The 25332-nt window shown below is 31.7% G+C and overlaps 1 protein-coding gene across 2 annotated transcripts in view; it reads left to right on the top strand.

Moving 5' to 3' along the window:
* The first annotated feature begins 2609 nt into the window (after positions 1-2609).
* Positions 2610-25332, top strand: part of LOC149477836 (thyrotropin-releasing hormone receptor-like) — a 73295-nt gene continuing 50572 nt past the window's right edge. For both annotated transcript variants that reach the window (XM_089709772.1, XM_089709774.1), the window contains exon 1: positions 2610-2785. The gene's annotated coding sequence lies outside the window, so the exon portion shown is untranslated. The remainder of the gene's footprint in view (positions 2786-25332) is intronic.

Below are 25332 nucleotides of genomic sequence, written 5' to 3'. Positions count from 1 at the left end.
GAGCTTCAATGTGTGTTAAAATGACAGTAGTTGGTCCATAAGTTATACCTCATAAAATATGTAGTAACATGAGCGTGTGTAGTTTTATAAGATTTGTCTTAAATGCTAATATTATAATAAGTGTATTTTTAGTTCATTAAACGACTTATCCATTAATATTGACTTTCTTATTTCTATTTGTTTCATTTGATTGAGGAGTTAATACGAAAATTGCCGTCTTTTTTGCGGCTGCTCTCTAGAGGATCTTCCCTAAACGTTTGTCTTATCTTCACTAATATTATAAAGAGGAAAGAATTGTTTATTCGTATGTAAGTATGTAACGAATAAACTCAAAAACGATTGGACCAATTTAATAATTAGTTTGCCTCTAGAAAAGTGCATTACCACTGAGTAACATTTAAGATTATTAAAGAGGTTCAAAAGCACTAGTTATCAAACTCTAAATGCTGCCCTTCACTATCACTACATAGTATAAAACAAAGTCGCTTTCTCTGTCCCTATGTCCCTTTGTATCCTTAAATCTTTAACACTACGCAACGGATTTTGATACGGTTTTTCTAATAGATACAGTGATTTAAGAGGAAGGTTTTAGTATATAATTTGTTAGGTTTTACACCAAGCGGGCGAAGCCGCGGGCGGTAAGCTAGTAATTTCATAAAAAAAACTTATATGTACAAATTATTAAGCACACCCTGTATATCATAGAAAATATTTAATTTATCATTAGTCTTTCACATCATTAGTATGATAAATAAGACATTTTAAAATCACATTCGTCATATACTTTGATGTTTTTAAATGATTAATTGGTGGGCGGGGCTCGGCCATTAGATAAAAACGTTAAACGTGTCTTTGATTTGAATTTAGATAATTTATGGTTTATTTAATAATGGCGGGAAATTTGAGAGGTTTGATGCTTACATAAATGAATGAAAATGATCGTCTTGAAGTTGAATTGGGATGTGTTTTTTGCTTAGAATATCAGATTGATGTAAATTAATATTTTCTATAAAGTATAAGAAATTGGTAATACAGTATGAAAAAAGGAACAAAGTAAAATTTATATTTATAGCAATAGTTTTCTAGCTACGCACCTTTATATTGAAACTATTGGAAAGTAACGTCTTGTTGAAAATAATGAGGAACGTCGCACAATCACATTTGTTTCCACACACGCTTGAAACACTTAAAATACCGTAACCTTTAGAAGCAAATTTATCTAATGAGTAATGATATGTTTTATAGTTAGCACCATTCCCACCAAAATTTCAAATTTAGAACACAATGTTGATTTTTTTTAAATATTGTTACGAATATGGCCTGTGAATAATTTGAAAAAAAAAGAACGTGCATCTATCTATACTAATATTATAAAGCTGAAGAGTTTGTTTGTTTGTTTGAACGCGCTAATCTCGGGAAATACAGGTCCGATTTGAAAAATTCTTTCGGTGTTAGATAGCTTATTTATCGAGGAAGGTTATAGGCTATATACATATATCATCACGCTACGACCAACAGGGGTGGAGCCACGGGGGTGAAACCGCGCGGAGCAGGTAGTATTCCATAAAGTTATAGATTAACCTTGTTAGCCAGCTAACTTATACTTGCGTGTCATTAATTATTCCATTAGGGCTTATTAGAGCAATTAACAGTAATAATTAATAGCTTCAGTTTATCCGGGATTGTGCACAAATTACGATCGTTTGTATCAATATAGCTAGCGAAGTGTACGAGTGGTTCTTGTAAGAAATCGCTTCACAGAGAAACGGCCATGTTGTTAAGAGCTTCTTCATTTCTAATTTTCGAGAAATACTATTTTTGTAAAATTATTTTCTAGCTTTCCATTATGGACATTCTATTATAAGTATTTATTAAGGCTTATAAGTATATAATGTGTACAAATTTTCAATATGGTAGAGGCGTTTATAAATATTATGTATTTTTTTAGATTTTAGCCATAAAAATGTAACAATTGGAAAAGATAATCTACATTATTACATTATTATGAATAAGATTTATACGATGAAAAAAAATGGCGGATATACCAACAAAATGAATTAAGACAAGGTTGCTAAAGTGATATTCCAATTAAATTGTAGAGACACTGAAATGGTCAAGTGACCCTTCACGCTCTTGCATTTTTTATAAGCACTGCGCTTTATCAATATTTACTCTACTTCAACGAAATGAGAATAGAAAACTGTATGATTTCTAACCACACACGAAAGTTATAAGAAAAGCTTCGCTCTCTAAAGACAATAAATTCAATAAATCGGCGATTACTATCGCATCTCCACCATATAAATAACTAAGAGACCTCGGAAATCTCAAATTGAAATCTTTTTATCCTTACTAGGAACTTATAAGCATCATTTCGGCGCTAAACTAGAAAATAAAAGATCGCACTATCGAAACCAGATCAAATGTCTATAAAAATTTGGCTGAATCATAAAAAACCTTTGCCTATAAATGGAAACAATTTGGCCATAGACAACGCGAGTTGAACATTCGTAATTCGAACGACCAACCCGCCTTTTGTTCGTGATAGAAATGAAAATTCGGCCGAAGAAATTCCTTCAGAGGATTTAGTATTTTAGTGTTCGCGCGAATCGCGTGCTGAGTGGTTGTGTACAGAGTTTACGTCGAGCGCTTTAAGTTTCGCGCGCGAAAGTTTTCGAGTAACAAAGGAGTGCTTGGAAATAATTACGTATGAACGTGTTATATTAGCGTTTGTTACAATTCAATTTGTGAGTGTACGTGAGCTGCTTGGCCGATTTTTTGAAAAGTGAGTAGGTACTGAAAGTTTTTATTATCTTTATCGGAGTGTCTTTATTTTTATTATCTTCATTTGTTTCTTTTAATTTAATTAATATTATCAATTGAACGTGTTAAGACATTGTATTGTTGGGAAGTTTTTTTTAATTGGATTTATTTTTGCATAGTAGCTAATATGACAATTATTACAATATTTATTAGAAAGTAAGACTCGAAAATAGTTATAAAGATTAGTTTAAGAATATCAATTCATAATAATTCTGTTTTTGGTTTTTATTGTAGTTATAGTGACAAATAAAAAATTTATTTATTGTAATACATATTTCTCAAATTAAATAAATGAATCTACGAATAATTCGCAACATAAAAAACACAATCACCTATAAGCTCTTTTATCTAATACGATTTGTAACTTGGAACATTTTTTCAGTCGTTCATAAATATTAAAGTACTATTAAATCACAATTTGTATAAAATGTAACGCTTCGTGTAGAACATAAATATTAATAATGTGTCTACGAAACTTGTGCAAAACGCATAAATTGGATAAAGATAAAAGAGAAAATGTATTGTACGATAATTTATTTATAATAACTACTCTTCAGAGAAAATATATAATTGTAGATGAAAATTATATTGTCAACAGCTTTTTCCATGTAATAATTTATCTCTCCGTTTTAACTTTTAAATTTTAATGCATTGCATGAATTTTAAAATATTATTTCTTACAATTTTGTACATTTTTTAAACTTAATTTTGCATTACAAGTTCGACAAACTAAACCGTATTAAAACCTTCTCTTTTTTTGAAGTCGGTTGAAACGCGAAATCCACAAATAAGTAAATAAAATGTAACATAAGAATACTTACTTCTGACAATATTGTAATTTGTAACACCTCAATTTCGTGAACACACGTTTTAAGTGTTAATTGAAAATAATCGTTTTCAGGGTATTTATAAGCCAGTTACAAAACACACGAACGTTCAAAATAATGAATTGGCGACATAATTAATCACAACGATAAATTTACGCCGACGATATATCTGTAGACATGCAGTAAATTTTGTGGATTGCTTTTACGGGGATTTTAACGGGTTTTAAACGCGTTTAAAATGTTGCTAGATGAAGTATTACGCTCTACGAATAATTTAAATGTATCTTAGGGTATAATTCTGTGGTATAATTACTGTGCTACAGCTAAAAATTAAACACGCAAAAAATACATGGAAAGGATTTTTTTACGTAATTTAACGGGTTTAAATCCGTTGTAATCGTTCTTAGATGAGAGTTATTTGTATATCATTATTCGCGAAATAATATTGAAGCTTAATATTGTAATTCATTATTTATGAGCTTAATGAAAGTTTTGGAAATAGAATAGTCAATAGACATTATAAATAAATAAATAAATAAATAAATTAGACAGACGTCAAATAGCTGTATGTTTTACAAGAACTAAAGTATACGTAGGTATACTTTCACAGTTCACTGATATTTATATGAAAAAATTGTTATCGTATTAACCCTGTTATTATTTAAACTTCGAGTTAAAAGAATCAGTTTTTTTAAATCCGTTTTATTACTTTTTATACGTAACATATACTGGCACAGATAATATCATGACTTCATCCGCATTACACGCATCTTAATTACTTTCAGGGAACTGTTATTATTTTCAAAATTGGATTAGCGTTTCCGTTGATTTCTCTTTAGATAAGATAGATTATCTTAGTAATCGTGTGCCAACGGAAATGTATAAATAATAACACACAATTTTGGAAAAACAACTTTCTTACATATATAAATTAGGTACTAGCCGTGCCCTGCGGTTTTACCCGCAGTACTCCGCTCCTGTTGGTCTTAGCGTAATGATATATAGCTTAAAGCCTTCCTCGATAAATGGGCTATCTAACACCGAAAGAATTTTTCCAAATCGGATCAGTACTTCCCGAGACTAGCGCGTTCAAACAAACAAACTCTTCAGCTTTATTATTTAAAAAAATAATATAGCTGAAGAGTTATAAAACAGGATGAGTTAAATAACATATAACTCTGTTTATCTACCTGTCTGTTTATCTCATCTTCACGCCAAAACCACTGAACCGATTTCTATAAAATTTGGTGCATAGATAGTTTGAGACGGCGCGGGCGCGAGCGGAACGGGAGATGTTTACAGATTTTCTTTTGACTGCACGGACGGAAAGCTATTTATTTATGTTTGTGCCATCGAACCTCTAAAACGTATGATCTATAAACCTTACGAACTATATTTTACATTTACTATTTAGCGCAATTCATGTTCAAATTTCTTTAGGATTTTATCGCGAGTAAAACCACAGGACATAGCCAATATCGTCTATGGTAGACATTAACTTATAAGGAGTTAGGGACCCTCCTGTACGGCTATATTTAGATGCCCTATTACTAGTTATGTTAGGTCACAGTGAAGGGGACATTGATTTTAATATCTTTAACTAGTGATGTGCCCTGGTTTTGCTTGTGTTCTTTAAGTATTTATTATTTGGGTGTATGAAATGTAGCCGTATCTAAATATGAACTAAAGAATTGGCATGACAGAGAAAATTCGCAATTTTTAATTCGAGTAGTATAAAAAAATACAAGACTAAGTTACCTATCTGTAGCTTTTTTTTTAAATAAAAATAAGTAATGAAAATGAAAATGAGAATGAGAATGAAAATAAAAATAAATGAGTTATATTAAGGAGTTATATTATATTTTTCGGTTTATCCCCGTTCGGCTGAACGAATGCGAAGCCAGGCTACAAACTTGTATATAGGTAATATTGAAGATTCAGGTCCTTACAGTTATATCTGAGTAAGATTATATCCGAAATACTGTGTTAAACAACAAAAATAAATACAAAAACTAACGTAATATCATCTCCATACAATTTTGAAGTTTTGTCACCGCACTTGAATACAGTAATTCCCTTGCTCCGAGGGTTTCATAGAAAAAAGCAATCTAAAGTTTTATTATGTCACTGATCCGTGACTCGTAACTGCCTATCTAGTTGAATTGTTGTTACTTTTTGGCTTATGTTTGCTAACTTTGGCACGTGGCTTTACTCGCGTGAATAAAAGTATATGAGCTATTATTTTCTTGTCATATCTATTTTAGTAAATAAAGAGTCTAATCAACACGTATGCGGACAATAAACTTGTACCTACGTAAATGACTACACTATTTTTATTGATCTATCATTATGACAAATTTCAACCAGATCTGATCAGCCGTTTTTGCGTTAGAGCAACTAACATGGCACTGATTACCGTACGATCCGTACCGTACCGTACGAACCGTGTCATAGCGTTCCGTACGAACCGTACCGTACCGTACGAACCGCACCGTACGAACCGTACCGTACAGTACGAACCGTACCGTACGAACCGTACCGCACCGTACCGTACCGTACGAACCGTACCGTACCGTACGTATAGTACCGTACCGTTCGAACCGTACCGTACGAACCGTACCGTACCGTACGAACCGTACCGTACCATACGAACCGTACCATACAAACCGTACCGTACAGTACGAACCGTTCCGTACGAAACCTACCGTACCGTACGAAACGTACCGTACCGAACGAAACGCTCCGTACGAACCGTACCGTACGAATCGTACCGTACGAACAGTGTCATAGCGTTCCGTACGAACCGTACCGTACCGTACGAACCGCACTGTACGAACCGTACCGTACCGTACTGTACCGTACCGTACGAACCGTACCGTACATAACGAAACGTACGAACCGTACCGTACCGTACGAACCGTACCGTACGAACCGCACCGTACCATACGAACCGTACCGTACCATACGAATCGTACCGTACGATCCGTTCGTACCGTACGAACCGTACCGTACTGTACGAACCGTACCGTACCGTACGAACCTACTGTACTGTACGAACCGTACCGTACCGTACGAACCGTACCGTACGAACGTAATTGATTACCTAAATTAATTTGGCGTATACGACTTTATAATATGTATATTATTTGTGCAAATACGAAACATTATAATATGATAATTCTTCTTACAACAGCTATTGCAGTTAAACTTGCAATTCATGATTCTGCCAATCTTCTTTCTTCTTCTTATATATAAAAATGAATCGATTCGATTTCGATAATTCTTTTTTTATTATATTCCTTGAAGTACGAGGATGGTTTTTATGTAGAGAAAACGTAAATATGTACCACGGGCGAAGCCGGGGCGGACTGCTAGTATTCGATAATTTTACTTATAAGTTCTTAAGTTAGTCATTAACTCATTAGTTACAGATTTGTATTTAAACCCTGTTGTTATTATAAACGCAAACATATTTTAGGATGCATGTTACATTTTTATGCACAGCATTTGATCGGAACTAGATGAATTTTGCTTCAAAGAAGTCTAAATAACGTTATAGCTTCTTTGGAATATAAGTAAAACCGCGTGTTGGTGCTAGTTCAATTCAATTACTATTACATATAGCAAACTATAGGTAATAAGTAGAAAATAATTACATATTAAATCTAGAAAGTTCTATTACAAAGCGTAGGATGCTTGACATCAAATGTTTTAAAAGTAGTTAAATCCGTCCCACGCTTTTCCAATATTAAATTTTAACTAGGTATACATTTTAATTTTTTATATTTTATGTCATTAATCGTCGTATGATCATTTTTTAGTTCGGAAATAAACATTGTTTGATATTTGTTATTTTTATCGATTTTCTTACTCTTTCAAAGGGATATTTCATACCATGTTACTTGTTCTGTGCAAATCGTAGTTTTTAAAACGAAATTGATGATCGTTAACTGTTTATCTTTCTTATTTGGAAAAGTAATTAAAATTTTGTTAAAACTTTTTTAAATTATTCTATTAGACATTCAAAAATGAAATCTCCCTCATTTTAACAAATAGCGAAAATAAATAGACATATTTGTCTCAAGCGAAAAGTAACATAATATGCATGCTATACAAGCATTACTGAAACAAACATAGGTAAATATATTATTATATATCAAAAGTTTCGCTTAGTTTACTTATATCTCTACCGTATTTCTAATTATTTAGAATAAACTAATCATTCCTTCCAATCAAATATCAATTTCACCACTCAAATGATGTACAGCCACTTCCTAGGTCACACAAGCTAGGTTCACATCAATACATGAATTATGGCCACTCGTCGGTGACAGCGGTGTCCATAAATTCTGTATTGAGCGACTAATTGGAACACCAAGTAGTACCTACAGCTTAATAGTATGTTTAACCGACTGTGCAAAATGGAGAATCTTGTTTTTTGTGTGTTGGTATCTAATGTAAGATTATTATCTTTTTCTTTAGTATGTGTAGTGACATTCTTTTTGAAGTTAAACTTATTTAGGCGCGTTGAAAGTAAAGTTACAAGGTCGCGTCATGGCAATAACGTCGCGTCATGGCAATACCGTCACGTCATGGAATAAGGCGACGATTTTGGTATCTTTGAATCTTGTCAAAGAAGTTTCACTTCTGACACGACTGCTCGGCACACACGCTCTTTTTTTATTCTGAGTGTGTGACTGGTATATAACAAAAGTTAGATAAACATTCATTTGGATCACTTTTAAAATCGTGTAATTGGTCTGCATTTTTAAATAAAAATCTTCGAGTGAAATATTGAGTCTTTATAATTGTTCTGAAATCAATTAAGTACCTTTTGAAGAATATTTTACAGGAAACGTTTTTGCTTTACACAAATTAATTGGTTCAGCTGTTCCGCCATCAAAATATAATAGTTATTTATTTATATAACAATGCCAATAATTAACTACACAAAGTATAAGTTGAATCACTATCACTACATAGTATAAAACAAAGTCGCTTTCTCTGTCCCTATGTCCCTTTGTATGCTTAAATCTTTAAAACTACGCAACGGATTTTGATGCGGTTTTTTTAATAGATAGAGTGATTCAACAGGAAGGTTTTAGTATATAATTAATTAGGTTTTAGCCAAAGCGGGCGAAGCCGCGGGCGGTAAGCTATTATTAAATAATTAAATACTAACGATTTTTACACCTTACGACATAATTAAATATCGTAAGGTGTAAAATCCAACGGTAATACGACACAAATTGCTCACTCGCACTTGGTGAAGACATAAAACGATATAAGGGTTTACGTTTTTACGATCACATTTAATGCCTTTTTACGAACACCCGATTATAGGCCAAATTATTGACATAATATTATAACCTCTGATAATATTTTGCGTAAGGAAACTTTTTATACCATACGGTATGTTCGGAATTTTCTTTTCTTTCTTTTGAGACTTTTTGTTTTGTTACGATTTAAATCAAGATCTTAAATATAAATAAATATATTAATCTAGAGCTAGTGAATTACTGTCACACATTTTCAAACTGTTAATATTTTTACACAAATTTTCGACCATTTAAATTTTTAAGAAGGCCTGGAAACCATAATATAATAATTTTCTATACTCTTCATTTAAAAATGTTAATTTATGTCTTTAAAATAATGTACTATAAATTTCAATAAATATTAATTTCATTGTTTCCATCAGACATTAATTCAAAGTGTGTTTGTACATTTATACGGTAAGTAAAGCCAAACAAACAAACAATACTAAACAAAGGATTTAACACGATAAAACATTCATTCTAAAATAAAATTAAGTGCATCGTTTTATTGCATCGTAAAATCAAATAAACAGCGTGTTATTTTTGGCATACATTATCTGTGATATGGGATTATTGGCGCCAAAATACATATCATTATTTTTTTTTAGTAATTTATGTTATTTATAGCTTTATGTTATTTATAATTTATATTAGCTTCATGTGTTTTTGAAGTGAATACTTCTTTAGGCGCGTTGAGAGTATTGCTAGGTCGTGTCATGGCAATACTGTCACGTCATGGAGTAAGGCGATGATTTTGGTATCTTTGAATATTGCAAAGAAGTTTTACTTCTGACGTCATGTGTTACTCGGCACACACGCTCTTTTTATAAATTATTATTGGCTGAAAAATATGATAATAACTGGTTTAAATTACTATTGTGAGATAAATAATTATTGCCAACAACAAAACTTGGCAGTAAAAAACTATTTCGAGACACATTAAAATATACGTAAAAAATACGACGACAATAAATATTTCCATCAATACAAATAAGTAAATTGACCGCAAAGCTTTTGAATTTGTAGATTTATTGCAGTTAAGCTAGTAATACATTATAGTAGTTCATCAAATGACGCCGGTCTCTAAAGTTTCATAAATTTTCTCAATTTCTATGCATTTTTATCTTATTTATATGTATACCGGTCTTTGGTCGTCTGTAACTGTTTTCAATACAATGATATAGTAGTAGTCGTGAAAAAATGTTTGAAGATAGTTTATTCAACGCAATTTATGTTTATTTATATAAAAGAAAAGTTGTTAAGACATCTAGACAGTTTATTTAATTCCTGGCGGGATAAATCACTAATTTTTAATTCGGACAATGTAACAAATACTTAGTACCTATTGCAAATATTGATTATACATTTTAATAGTTCATCTTTCTGAACACTTCTGATCTATGAATTTCGTATGCATTATTTTATCATCATATTAAGAACAAACATAATATGCACTTTTCAAATGGGCCCCAGGCGCCCCCGTTCGTTGTAAGGCGTAAGCCCGCGCTACGTCACTGCTAAACTCAACAAAAAGACATTCTGTATTATTTTCTCAGTATATTTCTTACAATACATGCCATTTGCATGTGAACTGAAGTTCGGCTTAACTTGAAGATGCCATCTGCAACTCGATTTAACTTTTCAGTATCGAGTTTGGAAATATTTTGTTAGGTGTTAAAGTTATTCGAATTTTCTAGTTTTGCACTACTGTTACGGATGTTGCACAGTGCACTGTATATATGTCCATATTATAATATACATAAGATAGAGAAACTTTTTTGAAGATGGTTAAAATGTATTTGTATCTAATAATATTAAAATTTAGGGTCGTGAAGGACCTTTAATTATTCTATTATTATAAATGCGATAGTTTTTGTGAATGAATGCATGTTTGTTACTCTATCATGCAGAAACGGCTGATCGGATTAGTTTTATTTTGTCGTAAGTAGTCTAAGCAAGTTGTGATATAAATTTCTGTGTTATAAATTTTTATTACATCCAAATTAATTCAGCAATATAACAATTAACAAAAGCATATAAAAACGTATTTTAAGCAATAAGTTTGTAAAATTAATAAGATATATAAAACAAATTAATGTGTACATTAAAAAGTTAATTATTCCAAATCTAATTGCCATTTAATGAATTCAATTAATCCTTTCAAGATCTACTTAAAATTAATTTAAGGAGAAGTTAGTCTTCATTATTTATATCAGTTTCGTAAAAATAGACTTAAAAGTTTAAATGTTTAACATTCTTGAGTTTTACCGTTGTTAGAATATTAAACAGAAAAAATCGGCAAGGGCGACATGAAACTGTTTGTAAGGTTCCGCATTTTTAATATTTAAATACAAGGTACACAATTTCTTACTTGATTTTGAATTTATACTAATATTATAAAGCTGAAGGGTTTGTTTGTTTGTTTGAACGCGCTAATCTCAGGAACTACTGGACCGATTTGAAAAATTCTTTCAGTGTTAGATAGCCCATTTATCGAGGAAGGCTATATATCATGACGCTAAGACCAACAGGAGCGGAGTAATGCGGGTGAAACCGCGGGGCGCAGCTAGTAAAGAAATATGGTAGTACATATTTTGGATATTTTTTTGATTAGTTTTTTAATGTGGAAGACTTCAAGTGCCAACTATTTTCATATTGAATGTTACATAATGCATAGGTATTTTTGGGGTTTATGTATCGTTTATTTTTGAGCATATTTGTAACATAAGCGGCATAAAAATGTAATAAGCATTAAGCATTAATTTTATAAGCTTAGATTACGCAAATTATTAAAAATTTAGTTAAAATAATTATAAAAATTTTATCATATTTATTTTCCCTCGTTTTATGTCGCGGTTACGGATCTCTAAAAAGGACGCACTATTCTGTATTCTATGGCAAAGATATAAAATGGACAAGTTAAAACCTTCCTGCATTCTCACCAGGGAGTATTTGTTGTTTTATTTTGTTTTACTGTTATTTAATATTTGAAAGTTAAACCTACTTTTGTTATTTACGGGAATTGTTTAAAATATTTATAAGTTTAACCACATGTGTTAACGGTATTTGTTTATACATATAAATATATGCTTCAAGCAGAAAACAATGGGAAAAAAAGAATGAGGAAAATGTTAAACGTATAGAAAAATTACTTTTAATACATTGCAATGACTACAAGAAGTCAAAAGTTCCGCGTTGCTTGTTTTTCCTCTACGTATTTGTTCTTTGTTTTTTTTTTTTTAATAATAAATGGTAATAATAAATCGTAATAAATGGTTACAGTTTTTTATCATTTTGTACTGTCAAACTTTTCGCATTTACTCCTTGTCTGGAACATCCCTACTAATATTATAAAGGCTTAAGTAACTCTGTCTGTCTGTCTGTTACGCTTTCCCGCTTAAACCTCTCAACCGATTTTGATAAAATTCGGCACAGACAATCTTTAGACCCTGAGAAATAACATGGGCTACCTTTTATCAAAACACCACGCGGGCGAAGCCGCGGGCCGAAGCTAGTGCATGAATAAATCTTACAATAAAGCAAATATTTATATGCATTTTGTTAAATTTTATTAAAATGAATAAATCAACAGATGATTCATACATATACCTGCAAAAATATAGAGCATGAAATACTCTGACTTAATACACTTTAAATATCAACATATATAAAAAAACTAACTTTCTACATTTCCGTGGGCTTTTATTTAATCACCACTACATATTTAAGGTCAGTATAAATTTATCTAAGGCTTCGTTAGATTAGATCGTTTAATCAGCCCACTCTTAAGTATTTAAGAGATATTTAAGAAGCTAATTTATTCTTAAAGTAAGATGAAATTTTATAGTTTCAAATTAATTAATTATTTTTTATCAAATGTTTTCAAATGTAATTTATTATTCAAGTATTTATTTAATTTACAATTTTGCTATATAATAGTCCGAGAAAATAAGTAAAATTAGGGGAAATAAATCGTGTAGTTTTAAAAATTGCTGCATTATTCCTTGACATGTACAGATGGTCATATTGAAAGTGAGCCAAGGGTGTAGTAATCCACTGCAAAATTCACTTAAATACATACGTTTAAAATTTGAACATTCTTGTTACCATATAGAAACAAAACTAATATCAAATCTTCGCGTACTTAAATTCATATTTTTACATGGCAATGCTCAAATCGAACAAGAAAATGCTTCATATACAGTAGCACCTCTATAAGTCGAATATCAAGGGAGACGCCAAAAAATTCGAGTTATAGAGTTTTCAACTTATGGAGGATTTCGACTTAGGCGGATTTTGATTCGACATAAAGAGTTTGAGGTTTATTCTTATAAATTTTGAGTTACAGAGGTAAAATAAATTAAAATTCAACTTGCAGAGGTCACAAACATGTTTTTATTTATTAGAAATCAACATTATTTCAAATCATTTTAAAATAAAAAATATGGCATTAAAAAAGTCAGTATTTTTTTTGCTTTAGATAATTTGGTTGTTCTCTAGCATTTTATAATCTATAAAGAGCAGAAAATTCTTCTTTTTCAAAGATACTGGTTTACTTTATAAAATTTCGTAAGGTATTCAATGCGGTTCTTGCCTCTTTGATGGAAAGTGGAAACCCATGGAGCGCATGTACTATTCACGTCTTCTATGTCATCTTAATCATTAGCATCGGTTTTCTGAGAGCTACTGAATCGATAATTTCGTCATCAGATACCTACTTAATGCAAACACGTGTTTACGTGAGTCATAAATTTATTATCGCATACTCCTAAAATGTTTTCTAAGAAACAATAATTATAGTGTACTGCACTGTCGGCAAGTTGTTAAAGTCCAAATGATCAAGTTATAAAGATTGTAAAATAAAATGTTGCCATGTTCGAGATACAGAGGTCAAATTTAATTTTTCGAGTTATAGAGTGAAAATATGTACCAAAATGGCTTGGAGGGACTCGGTGATTATTTCGACTAACAGAGGGCCAAGATTTCAAGTTACGGAGGTTTTCGGGTTTGAAGGGAAGGGAACAAGACATTTTTTCGAGATTTGGAGGTTTTTGACTTATCGAGGTTCGACTTAACGAGGTGCTACTGTATTTAGTATTCAAGAATGACGCAAACTGAAAATGTGCTGAAAATATGTACGTCTTATCAGTGCACTTAGCATTTCCTTAAGTTTTCATCGACGTAATTATCGGCTGCCAATCTAAAACGACTCAAGTCACATACACAGTATGTGACATTGAATCTTATATCTTTATATATAAGGTTTGTTTTCGAATTATCAGCTGTCAATCCAAAAAGGCATTAGTCACAAACACAGTATGGGAAATTGAATCGTATCACAATTAAATAGGGTTGGTTTTCGATCGCACGTGTTGTGTAAACTCGTTCGAGATAATCAAAATGGCGGGCGAATTGCGTGATAAGTGTTGCAAGTGTTTCCTTTGGTAATGTCATTTTGCTTTTGTAAATGAGACATTTTTTTATAAAATTGTGAAAAAAATATTTTTATTTGTAAGGATTTTACTACTTTTATAAAAAAATAAATAGAGAGTAGGTGGGTGGGTACTAACCTAATACAATATTGTATAGAAAGTACCTAAACCTTATGTACACAAAGTAAGCAGTTATTTGGAATGCCAATATGCACATGTAAAAATTTCAGTATTAGAATTTGATGTCGGTGAGTCGAATCCATAAGATAGAAAATATTAGAAAAATCTTAGTCCTATTAATATTATAAAAGCGAAAGTTTGTGAGGATGTGTGTGTGTGTGTTTGTTACTCTTTCACGCAAATACTACTGAACCGATTACAATGAAATTTAGCACACATATAGTGGGTAACTTGGATTAACACGGGAACGGAAACTATGCGGGTTTTTCTTTCAAAAAGGCGAAGCCGCGGGCGGAAACCTAGTGACAAAATAAAGTAATTGTCTTCAAAAACACAAAGCTAACTTCATTTTCGGATATAGATAACGTAAACTAGTCCAATTGTCACAAGAATACAGCAAATACATTGAAATAAACGAAATATTCAAATACCTTCCCAATTTTGTTGTCAGTCGAAGATTCGATCAGATGCGAGGTTCTGTATCTTATTTATTTACAAAATAAGATAGAAATAAGCAAATGGAAATCCTTTCATATAGATAGCAGAAAATGTTTTTATGTAATGAAAAAGTATGAGAATTCAGCTTTTTTGGTTTTTATTTTACTATACACAAAAAAAAAATAGACAAAAAAAGACTGTGTGTGCCGAGCACACGTGTCAGAAGTGAAACTTGTTTGGCAAGAATCAAAGATACCAAAATCGTCGAATTACTCCGTGATGTGAGTGATTGTTTTTTTTGTCTATTGGTAATCAATAATCATGTTTTTGGAGTCATTTAAACACTGTTGATTAATTTCAGTTTTATAGCATTCAAATATACGGTGTTATTATTAAAAACTATTTTAGTATAAAAATGTTGCTTACTCACCTTTACCTACCATCTTCTTATATATAAAAATGAATCGCAAAATGTGTTGGTAAGCGCATAACTCGAGAACGGCTGAACCGATTTCGATAATTCTTTTTTTATTGTATTCCTTGAAGTACGAGGATGGTTCTTATGTAGAGAAAACGTAAACATGTACCACGGGCGAAGCCGGGGCGGACCGCTAGTATACCTATAAAAATATTTTCTAAGTGTCCATACTACTGTTTATTAGATAGTTCCAGTAAACCTACTAAAACAAGTAAGTCTATATCTATTATCTAGTCTACTAAGTCATTGTACCAATAAAATTAAGCGATAGTCTTGTCAAGTGGTTGTTTTTACTGCGTCTTTACTGCGTTTGGTCGAATCGTAAACTTTGAACTACCTTATAATGGATCATATTGTCTCGTGTTGAGGACAATTGTTAGATACTTACGCGTTTTATTCAGTGTGATAATCTATACGAATATAATAAAGCTGTAGAGTTTGTTTGTTTGTTTGAACGCGCTAATCTCAGAACAGAAGAACTACTTGTCCGATTTAAAGAAAAAAAGCGTGTAAAGAACTCTATCGCACAGAAAGTTTCATATAAAATGAAAACGTTACTAAAAAGTTAGTAAATTATTATCATCAAAGTCGAGAAAATAAAAAGTCAAAAAAAGTAAAAGTATAGATAGTGATACCGATGCTAAACATCTATTTTTACATAATATAATTAATCTGTAGAAGGGTCAATTCTGTACATTGAAAATATTGAAAAATAAATAGCAGAGGGAGTTACTGGATCGATACCAAACCCAAATATGTGATTACATTTTTTTTATAAGATGTCATTATGCCATTGTTAGAGTTACTCAAAATGGAGAAATAAACCATCTACGCGAATACCGACATAGACCGAAGCTAGTAATATTAATAAAATAATAACCATTTAGATACAGTATTGGCTGAGATACTGAATGTCTTGAAGACGATTGCTTCTATTTTCATGAAGCATCTAGAACAAAGCTAAAAACTCATAAATCAAATGCTTTCGATAGAGTACCGTTTGAAAGTATTCCTCCGCCCACTAACTAGCCTTTTATTTTTATTAATAGAAATCTATCTTATCAAATGCCAAATGCAAATGCTAATTTTAAATAGAACTAGAAAATAATAAAATAGGTTACATCTTATATAAAAATAATGATAAACGATAGCAATAATTTTCGTTAAAATTTAGATTAATAATTTTATGACCACGCGGACGAAATCGTGGGCAATGGATAAACAAAATTTCATGGGATCGAGCCGTTTCGGAGGAGTATGTTAACTAACACTGTGACACGAGAATTTTCCATATTATGTTGAGATTATTTAAGCATCGATTAGATGCAAAGAACAAAGAATAACGTTCAATTTCACAACAAACAGCAAAAGACCCTATAAAGAAATTCTTTAAAGACAATCGGGTAAAAATTCACGTAATTTGGTGGAATTCAAACAAATCTTTATTCGGAATGTCACTTTGCACACAAACGATAGGAATTTGAATATCTTATGAGAAGCGAACATTGAATATATATGATTTATTTACAACGTGACTATAAATATTTATTCACATCAGAAGGAATGTCGGCGAGCTTATTAAATATATGTACGTGGCTTTATAAATCCAGGCTATTTATAGAAACTCCATTTGTAATAGAAGAAGCGATTTTTCTTATTTCTTGTTTAATTTAACATGTGTGGAAAACAAGCTATGGGAATTTTTATGAGGAACGGGTGACGCGCGAACAAGTGGTATATACGCGTGCGTATAAATATAGAAAATATTCGTATAAATTGTGTGTAAAATATAATTTTTGCGTTATTTATAGCAAAGTATGGTATTATATACTTATTAAAACTTACAAAAAATAACAAATAGGCGAAGTTACAGTGACATACAAATTGTAAGTGTTATAGTCTAAAATACCACCGCAAGAATAGTGCGTTCACAGTTTTTTTGCTAAAACCAAACTTTTATGTATATTTATAATTATGAGATTATATATCTACTAGGTTGCCATTCAAAATTTGGCCGCAAGCATTATACTACATATCTCTTCATCACTACATAGTATAAAACAAAGTCGCTTTCCCTGTCCCTATGTCCCTATGTCCCTTTGTACGCTTAAATCTTTGAAACTACGCAACGGATTTTGATGCGGTTTTTTTTAATAGATAGAGTGATTCAAGAGGAAGGTTTATATGTATAATAAGATCCATTAAGTAGTGGAGAAGTACTGTTATTTTTGAGGTTTCTAATGTGATGTCGTAAAAAATTACATTTATTCCGCTTACATTGCAAACGCAGGCTGAACCCTACGAGTTTTATCAAAATAATGTACTAAGTATTATACACATTGAAAATATCTACAGAAAAGTCCGCGATGGTATATGTCTATCTCTTATGGATAACCCACAATAACTTTTTTTTGTCATTTACTTTTTACGACAAATAATGCCTAATTTTCGAAGCGATTTTAACCAATACAGCATTGATCCTTAACCAATTAAATACCATGGATACATTGTTCATTTAATATAGATCTATATGGCCCTTTACACCGTATGATTTAAGTGAATATTTTCGAAGATATTACAGATTTAAAAATTGCGGGACGTAGCGTTTGCGGCCGCCCGGCTATGTATTTTATACCCGTGCGATGCCGGAGCGGGCTATATTTTTATACTTATACAACGTTCACAATTTTTCTGTAGTGTATTTAGTATCAGCATTCAGCATTGCACCCGTGCGAAGCCGGGGCGGGTCGCTAGTTATATATAAAAATGAATCGCAAAATGTGTTGGTAAGCGCATAACTCGAGAACGACTGAACAAATTTCGATAATTCTTTTTTTATTATATTCCTTGAAGTACGAGGATGGTTCTTACGTAAACATGTACCACGGACGAAGCCGGGGCGGACCGCTAGTATTTAATATAAATATATATATATATATATATATATATATACAACTATAAATAAATCGCATTTTAATTCCGTTAAAAGTCTTACACAATGCTAAACACATTGCAGCCAATAGTTTGTATACTAGCACCACAGATAACATAATACAGATAATATATAGTAAGTAGAGTGCATCGGTACAAGACAAAGACCTTTAACCTAGGTTTATTTTTAGTTGGAATAGTATTACGTTGTGAATGCTAAGCAGGTGCCGTTGGATAACCTTTATCTGAACACTTAGCTTTTAAAATAATGCCTTTTCACACCGCTTTGTTTGTGTGAAGTGTATGCTGATTTATTGATTGTGTTAATGTTTGTGTATCGAGAGAGGATTTAGTTCCTTAGTTGTAATATGTTTGGTTAATGTTCAACTCAAAATATTTTTATATTCTTAAAAATAAAATGGAGTGGTTTGGATGAATGATGTTTAGCATATAGAGAGATTTGATTTTAGCGATGCAACGACTTCTTTTTCCGGAAATAGAACTTCAAAGTGGATGAAATGTAAAATTACAATGAGGTTATAACTAATAATTAGTATTAAAATGTAAACTTGGAATATACACTAGGAATTGAACAAAATTGATAAATAAATGAAAGAAGTTAAAAATTAGTATATAAATCATAAGCATAATATATTATTGTAACGCTACAAAAACTGTGTACATTAAAATTCTTAACGCGCAACCATATTATTCACAAAATCTTAAAATCCCTTTGAAATCCGTGAAATCTAGGAGAAAATAGGTTATTTGGGAAATGCACTAACTCGGTACAAAGCCGCATTCAAGATATCACAGCACGTAATTGAGTTTCCGATTTATTTTGGAGAACTCACGCTTTTGGAGTTCCGTAGGGAGTGGAATTTAACTGAATTCACGTTTATATTTAAGTAGGCGAATGGCAATTTCACACGAGACTCAGTTTAAGAATACATATATTCTCTTCTTCTCCTTAATAGTCTTTTTTACTCGCTAGGCGGAAATGATACAGTTTTCTTAATCTGCCTGTAGTTATTTGGTTAAATATAAATAAATAAACAAAACATCCATTAATGTTTGTATTGTTGCGTGATGTAATTTTTGAAATATCTGAACGGCCTATAAAAATATTTCACTACTAAAAAGCTACAGACTACAGAGTGTAGTCTTACATTTTATAGATTTTTATATCTTCTCCACCCGTGCGTGCGTGGATACTGTGTTTAAATATTTATACATATTTATAATTATTTTTAAGACAAATTGTAAACTACGGAACCCATAATTTAATGCAGGCCAATACACACTTAAAATTTTTTTGTTCGAAGTCGGGTTAAACTTAAATTAAATATGGGTTGAATTCTTTTGTTTTTGGGACTATAATTATGAATTATTTCGGCACTTCTGTATCTATATTTGGTGTGAGCACGTACAAAAGAGATGCCTAATTAGGCCCATTTTACACTTTTTAGGGTTCCGTAGCCAAAATGGCAAAAACGGAACCCTTATAGTTTCGTCATGTCCGTCTGTCCGTCTGTCCGTCTGTCCGTCTGTCACAGCCGATTTACTCGGAAACTATAAGTACTACAGTGATGAAATTTGATGGGAATATGTGTTGTATGAACCGCTACAAAAATATGACACTAAATAGTAAAAAAAAGAATTGGGGGTGGGGCCCCCCATACATGTAACTGAGGGATGAAATTTTTTTTTTCGATGTACATACCCGTGTGGGGTATCAATGGAAAGGTCTTTTAAAATGATATAAAGTTTTCTAAAAAACATTTTTCTTAAAGTGAACGGTTTTTGAGATATCAGCTCTCAAAGTCGTAAAAAGTATGTCCCCCCCCCTCTATTTTTATAACTACGGGGTATAAAATTCTAAAAAAAATAGAGGTGATGCATGCTAATTAACTCTTTCAACGATTTTTGGTTTGATCAAAGTATCTCTTATAGTTTTTGAGATAGGTTGATTTAACTGTAATTTATTATATTTGCTGCTACGGAACCCTTTGTGCGCGAGCCCGACTCGCACTTGGCCGGTTTTTTCTCTGTATTCTAATTATAAGGAACATTTTTACTTTAATTAATGTTGCTAAGTTCTTTGTCGGAATTTTTTGGTTAAAAAAGATTGGCAGGTAATAATGTAAAGTACTAAGTTCAATCCGCGGGTTTTCTTGCGTTAATGTTAGTTATTCTGGTTAATCTATTTGCATTTCAAATTTTAGCCAAATCGTTACAGTAGTTTTTGTATCTTTCATACAAAAACTAATGTCATCAAAAATTTATAGCTTTTGGACTGATAATATTAATATTAATTAAACTTGTTATTGAATTATTGCAGTTTTATGAACAAAAAGACGCTAATAATTAAATTTAAAAAGCCTTTATAATTTTTGAAAAGTAAAGGACTCTAAAGTAAAGGTCTAAGTCCTCTTAAAAAGTTCTTACAATTCCTACATAATGAATTAAATGCATATTTTCACTATCACTACATAGTATAAAACAAAGTCGCTTTCTCTGTCCCTATGTCCCTTTGTATGCTTAAATCTTTAAAACTACGCAACGGATTTGGATGCGTTTTTTTAATAGATAGAGTGATTCAAGAGGAAGGTTTTAGTATATAATTTATTGGGTTTTAGACAAAGCGGGCGAAGCCACGGGCGGTAATAGCTTACGGGCGGTAATAAATAAAATAGAAATGTAGAGCTATTTTTGCATTTATAGATCTAAACAGATATTATTACAGCAATGTTGTGCGTTAATTACAATAAATTATCAATACTCTTCCCTTATTTAGGGCATTTTTTATTCTTTTAACGACGGTCTATAATTAAAGTTGACTGGGATAAAAGATCGCGTAGGAGGTCTATTTGCATAGAAAAACAAGGGGAATAAGGTTAAAGTTAGTATTTTCAACCTGTATTGTTAATTTTCAAGCGAATGAATTGATATTGGATATAAATACTTGATGAAGGCACTGAGACGATGTCTTTTGTTTGATCAGTATTGAGAGTAATTAATTAGATAAAATAGATATAATTTAAGTATACTTATTTCATTTAGGTTAATTAAATTGAAGCTTTTGAAACGCATTTATGTTATTTTGTTTCTAGACAATGTATTTTTATGGTGGTGTCCCTCAGGGATATGTTCTGTCACCAATACTCTTCCTTGTTTATATCGATGACATGTTATGTTTAGAAGCATTAATTACAACCAATAACTACTAACAATATAGTAATAATAGTTTACTTGATAAAATTGAAGTCAGAGTTGCTAATCTTGATAGAGTACACCTGCGTAGGAAATATTATGATGTACAAGTATGCACCAACGCAAATGCATCTCATATTATATCGCTCTCATAGTTTGATAAGATCGACAGCTCCCTGAGAAACGGGGTTGTTCCAATTATATAGACAAGCTGAAATTTCATGCTTTTAAGTTTTATTGTACTTGTAAACAACGATTGTAAATTATAATTTTACTCCAATCGATAGGTATACTAAGAAAAGAGCAATACCTATTTTGGAGAGTTAAACAGAAACAATTCAGCATTGTATTTTTTAACGATTTTCTTAGTATTTTTACTTAAAACACCAATCACTACATCAACGAACTTCCATATGACCAACCCATATTATCAAAATTGTGTCATTGATCAGCCCGATTTCTATACGAAAAATCATTTCCCACAAAATAGGGCAACCAATAATATATCGGCTATCCCACAAAAAATTTTCTGTCACCATATTTGTACACACGTAGCGCAGAAGCATTTATTAAAACAATAATCGAATAACAAGATATATCGTACAAAGGGAATTTCCACGAAATGGCCACTAGGTTTTGTCTATATTACTAACCGACATCAAACGCTTGGAGTCCTGCCAAAGTACAGTCGCGTAGAACGTGCATTATATTTTAATAATTTCTCAGCGGAAGCGAGATTGTCTGATTTGCATGATTTTGCTGATAGTATTCATTTGCATACTATGTAATCTACTGAAAATTAAGACGTCTAATGTACCAAACTTCCTCAACTCTTAAAATGAGGTGTACTGATATAAGACAATGACTCACTGGTGTTTAAAGCTAAATATAATCGTCCTTAAAACAATTAATAACGTTTTTGCAGAATGAAAACGGTTGTTGAACTGTAATTGAATATAATCAGAGTAAATGCATAATATGTTTATCTTGTACATTTTATCAATGTGTTAGTATTGCCTTATTTTTGCTCACCCACATCATATTGTTATATTTCCTCTGATTGTTGGGTTGCCTGGTAGAGATCGCTACCTAGCGATAAGGGCGCCCTTTGCTGTTCCTGTAGTCTTGTCTTTGTTATATATGTATATGTATTTTCAATGCAATAAAGTATTTTTCATTCATTCATTCAAATGCAATTAAATAAAGGATTGAGAAATGTTTCAATGTGGTAAAATTACTACAATTTATTATGTCATATTGTGTTAGCACGTAAGTCATACAAACATTTATTATTTTAAAGTATGACGTAACGAAGTGGTAGCTCCGTGGTTAAGGCTTTCGATTTAAATCAGCAATAAATTAAACTGTCAATTATTCTCAATTGTAGCTATCTGAATCGTAAAGAAAAAAACATTGTAATAAAATTGTTGTTTTTTACCAAAAACTTTGACGACATTTATCTACCCACGCTGCCAACGTAGCTTGCCATTAACAAGAAAACAAAAATAAATAAATAGAAGGAAATCGTAGATGACAATTTGGAAATTGTCTATACCGCGTTTAACTATGCATGTGGTAAATTATTATTTTTCTGTATTTTGACGATTCAAAAACACTTTTAAGCGAAGTCTTATTAAGTAACTAAATGTTTGAGTTTGAGTTTGAATCAGCTGCATATTAAATAAAGCTTCTATCCACGACTGTATTTTGTATTAGTTACGATTCTCAAATTTTAATTGTTACATAGATGTTAACTGCTCGTACTAACTACACTGTAATAACATACCTAATGGACTCTGTCTATTTTTATAAATGTCAATGTACTTCGCAAATTGACCGAATTATTTTGTACTGCGAAATTTAATTTTTAATCATGTTGTGATATTTGGCTCGCAGTAGACAAGTTCTTGTATAAAATGAAGACGTTAAGATTTTATTAATTTTGTGCCCGTTGCCAAGGGTTATGTTGGTCTGAATGATATTTTTAGATTTGCGGTCTTGCGAATTTCATTATAAAGTTGTTTATCGCAATTAGTTTTGTAAGGTTTATATTTCTAATGTCTTCATTACGTTTGTAATGATAAAATATTGAAAACATTTTGCGCGTAAAAATAATTAAGTACGATAATAGAAACAATAACCGCCGCCTTTTTAGCTTTATAACCTACTAGCTTTCCGCCCGCGGCTTCGCCCGCGCAGTCAAAGAAAAACCCGCATAGTTCCCGTTCCCGTGGGATTTCCGGGATAAAACCTATCCTATTTCCCGGGATAATAAGTAGCCTATGTCTTTTCTCGGATATCAAAATATATCCATACCAAATTTCATGCAAATTGGTTCAGTAGTTTAGGCGTGATTGAGTAACAGACAGACAGACAGAGTTACTTTCGCATTTATATTATTAGTATGGATTGTCTGTTTCTTTTTTACATGTATTTACTTGGTGCTGAATAAAGTGTATTTATTATTATTATATATTAATAACGACCTCATTGCCAAAACAGATGTGAAAAATAAAATATTCTTCAAAACAATATCAATAAAATATTTTGTTTGTTTTTTATATTCTATCGTACTACGTATGAGATAATAAGAAATACCATACATGGACAAATAGGTAATTTTGAAATAAAATTTGCATCTAATTATTATTATAAAACATGAAAGATGACTATTATTAACAACTAGCGGTCCGCCCCGGCTTCGCCCGTGGTACATGTTTACGTTTTCTCTACATAAGAACCATCCTCGTACTTCAAGGAATATAATAAAAAAAGAATTATCGAAATCGGTTCAGCCGTTCTCGAGTTATGCGCTTACCAACACATTTTGCGATTCATTTTTATATATAACTAGCGGTCCGCCCCGGCTTCGCCCGTGGTACATATTTACGTTTTCTCTACATAAAAACCATCCTCGTACTTCAAGGAATATAATAAAAAAAGAATTATCGAAATCGGTTCGGCCGTTCTCGAGTTATGCGCTTACCAACACATTTTGCGATTCATTTTTATATATAAGACTAGCGGTCCGCCCCGGCTTCGCCCGTGGTACATGTTTACGTTTTCTCTACATAAAAACCATCCTCGTACTTCAAGGAATATAATAAAAAAAGAATTATCGAAATCGGTTCAGCCGTTCTCGAGTTATGCGCTTACCAACACATTTTGCGATTCATTTTTATATATAAGAAGAAGATAAACTTTAATTACAAAATTAATATAAGCAATATCGGTTTGTTCCGGCTTTTCTTCTTAACAGTTGAACCAATTTCGACGCAACTCTCACTCTCAGATAGCTCATACATATTATAAAGAGTAACAATTATATAAGAAAGGAGGAGTTGCCAATAAAAAATCATATACCGATTATTCAAAACAAGTATTCGCATATATTTGACTATTTGACATCAATCCATTTATACTGGCCTGTCAAAATGACACACCTTGCGTACAGCTACGCCATATTCTAATGTTGTTTTGACATTTTGTGATATTTAGATATTTAGCAACTAAGTTTAGCAACATAATACGTGACAACAACTTGCTTTTTCATAAATTAATTCGCTTATAAGTTTCTTTAAATCATCGTTTTTTTTACGTTTTACTTTTAACTTTTTATTGTGAAAGATCACAATTCACAGTCGAGTAAAAAGAGACACTCTTTCTTAGGAGGGTTATGATTTTCGAGTGTA

The sequence above is a fragment of the Colias philodice genome, chromosome 23 (genome assembly GCF_061535455.1).
Source record: "Colias philodice isolate Cphi_HAF_F1 chromosome 23, ilColPhil1 Martin Lab GWU primary, whole genome shotgun sequence".
NCBI lineage: Eukaryota > Metazoa > Arthropoda > Insecta > Lepidoptera > Pieridae > Colias > Colias philodice.
Note: the sequence above shows the minus strand (reverse complement) of the source record. Positions and strands in the feature narration are given on the sequence as shown.